General features: G+C 33.2%; 1 protein-coding gene and 1 long non-coding RNA gene across 4 annotated transcripts in view; both read right to left on the bottom strand.

Annotated features, from left to right (window-relative positions):
- LOC117181506 (traf2 and NCK-interacting protein kinase) overlaps nt 1-2,831 on the bottom strand; it is a 252,578-nt gene that overhangs the window by 14,876 nt on the left and 234,871 nt on the right. The gene's annotated exons all lie outside the window — the stretch shown is intronic.
- Nucleotides 2,565-2,831, bottom strand: part of LOC117181508 — a 1,188-nt gene continuing 921 nt past the window's right edge. Inside the window, exon 3 of the long non-coding RNA XR_004468133.1 lies at nt 2,565-2,712. This is a non-coding gene — a long non-coding RNA (uncharacterized LOC117181508). The remainder of the gene's footprint in view (nt 2,713-2,831) is intronic.

The raw sequence follows: 2,831 nt of genomic DNA, 5'->3' as shown, positions 1-2,831 counted from the left end.
GGGGTGAAAGTTTTGGAATTTTCGTGGACATCGTCTATTTCGGCGATTTTTAACTATTCTAATGGCGATGACAAGACTGTTGTCTAGTAGTTTCGATATGTCTTTGCACGTCCATCCGATTGGCCCTACGCATTATCTCAAAAAATAAATATTTGACCTTCAAAAATGAAGGTCAAAAATAAATTTGACTTTTTTCTAAATTAGACAGGTTTTTTTGTTGTTTTTTTGTCTTAAAAGAAAGCTTAGGTTTTTTCTTATAAGTCTGTGTAGATTAGAAAGTGGGATTCAAATGTTTAATTTATGAAAATAAGTGTTGAGTACTCCGGTACGCGCATGACGCTGGCTTTCGAGCCATGCGGCGCATCGTAGTGCCTTCATGGTATTGTTTTTACGAAAAGTAAAAATATATGCTTGTATATTTGATGACTCTGCATTTTACAGGGTTGAGACTGTCATTATTTAAATTTCTGCATTAAGTTCACAGATAAATTTTTATTTATTTTTTTTTTATTTTGGAAAATCAAGTTATTGAATAAGATAATTCTCTTTGATTTGATCTAGAACTCTGACTGCAGCCTTTTGATATTTGTCAATGCATTTGTTGGTGAATTTTCTTTGATTATTTTCATATTTTTCAGGGGCCGTAGCCAGTAAAAAACTGGGTTAAAAAAACAAAGGGTGGGTATGGTAGCTGAAGTTCGAAAACTTTTTTCGAATGCTGTTTTATCTTAAAATTAATTTTTTGATTTCATAAGTTGAAAAATCGACGTTACAATAAAAACACAATTTATGGCGATATTATTGTGCCATGGGTCAATACTCAACTTTCGAAAATATAAATAAAAAAATCATATAACGAACTTACAATGTGACACCGTTTTGAAATCCAATTTTATAATAAAATATAAGGATCATTGATGTTGGGCTTATACCGTAGATTTTTGTTTTCACTTTTGAGAATTTTTAGCTCTTTGCCATTCTGCGGATGAAATTTAAAACTTATCTCTCTGTTGACCGCGCTCTTCACTTGTTTCCTTTAATAATATGACGAGAAACAAATCTAGAACAAGTGACTTTCGAAAATACATATACGTTGATTTTTTAAGCAGGCTTCTGATTGAAATATTTGTTAGTTATCAACAAATTTCATGTGACTAAAGCTCATTTACAGAAGCATATAATATTACTATTTATCGTAAAAGCATTACAATGATAATATACCATGTTATGCTAAGTGGAAATATAGAGTGAGATAAGGAAGGAGAATATACACGTTCAGGAGGAAAAAGGGGAACGGTAATTGATTATGAGGCAGTGTTAACGATGTAAGAGAGAAGGTCAAGAAATTAGAAGTAGGGAATTATATAGATTCGGATCGCTTTCCCATAGTAGTGACATTAGAGGGAGAAAAAAAGAGCAGGCAAAGGGCATTGGGCAATAAAAGGTAAGAACTGTGCAAGGAAAAGGTCAGGTCTACCAAACAAAGATAATGGGGTTTAGAAATGGAGGGAGAGTAAAAGATTCTAAATATCTGGAGTATATCTCGCAAACAAATAGAGATCGTAGAGCTTATATAAGAGAATGGGGGGGGGGGATCAGCAGGGGTAAGGTAACAGATTTGGGGAATAGTAAAAATGTTTTAAAAAATCGAAATTTGAATGGCTGTTAATAGCGTATGGAGCAGAGATACGGGAATGGAAAGAAAGGAAAGAAAGGAAAGAGATTGAGAGTTTACAAGAAAGGTATACAAGGTGGACGTTAGGGGTAGACAAGAGGACTCCGGGATATTTGATGAGAGGTAAAGCTAGAAGCTGGAGATATAGAAGACGGGATTGGAGTAAGCTTAGACGAATTGGAAAAAAGAGTGAGGGGAAGACAATTAATAGAAAGATGGCGATATGATTGAAGAATGAAAATATAATAAATGGTATGGGATGATAAAAAAGAAAATGAGGTAAGGGAAGGGATGTATGGGGTATGGAAATAGAACACAAAGTGCAAAGTCTGTGTATGGGAAGAGAAAACATGTGACGAATGAGAGATAATGGTTGTGAAAAAAATGGCAAAATTGGATGTGCAAAGGAAGTTAAAGAAAAAGGATATGGAACTCGCTTAGATTAGAAGTGTAAAGATTTGTGATTAGTACATATGTAATAGCCTAAGTAGAATAGGATGCGGTTGCGTTCTCGCTCTCTCTTTATCTCTCTTGCTTTCGATCGCTCGCTCACTCGTTCGCTAACGTTTCAAATTGTTATCGAACAAATAGAAATAAGGATATAGATATAAGAGTTTATGTAAATAGTTGTAAACAACTGTAAATAGTAAGGATAAGCTTTTATAAAATATGTAGAAAATCATGGAGGTCCCCTTAGGGTGCACGTTATGAATAAAGCACTTTAAAAAAATATCTTGTTTAAGAAAATGTTTATTTGGAAAGTGCAAGGGGTCAATTTAGTGATTTTTGAGGATACAGGTTTTGAAAAAAATATATTAAAAAAGTTATTTTGTACACAAAAGCTGTTTTTTAATCTCGAATAATTCATAAACTAAAAAAACATCAGTTTTACTTAATATAATAATTAATTAAATTACTCGGGTAACGCCGCACATTATATGCGCACACATATTCGCATGTAGATGAATAGCCGCTCTCGCTTAACTGCGCTTCAGAAAGTCTTCTCCGCTCGGCGAACGTAAACGTGTCATCCTTAACTGAAAAATCACATATTAAGAAACGTTTTGTCAAAAATGTCTCATAATATTGATTTAATTTTTCACTTATTTCTGTTTAAGGATAAGTAAATATTTAAAGATAGGAAATTAGTAAAGTA

Source organism: Belonocnema kinseyi, chromosome 10 (genome assembly GCF_010883055.1).
Source record: "Belonocnema kinseyi isolate 2016_QV_RU_SX_M_011 chromosome 10, B_treatae_v1, whole genome shotgun sequence".
NCBI classification, from domain to species: Eukaryota; Metazoa; Arthropoda; class Insecta; order Hymenoptera; family Cynipidae; genus Belonocnema; species Belonocnema kinseyi.
Note: the sequence above shows the minus strand (reverse complement) of the source record. Positions and strands in the feature narration are given on the sequence as shown.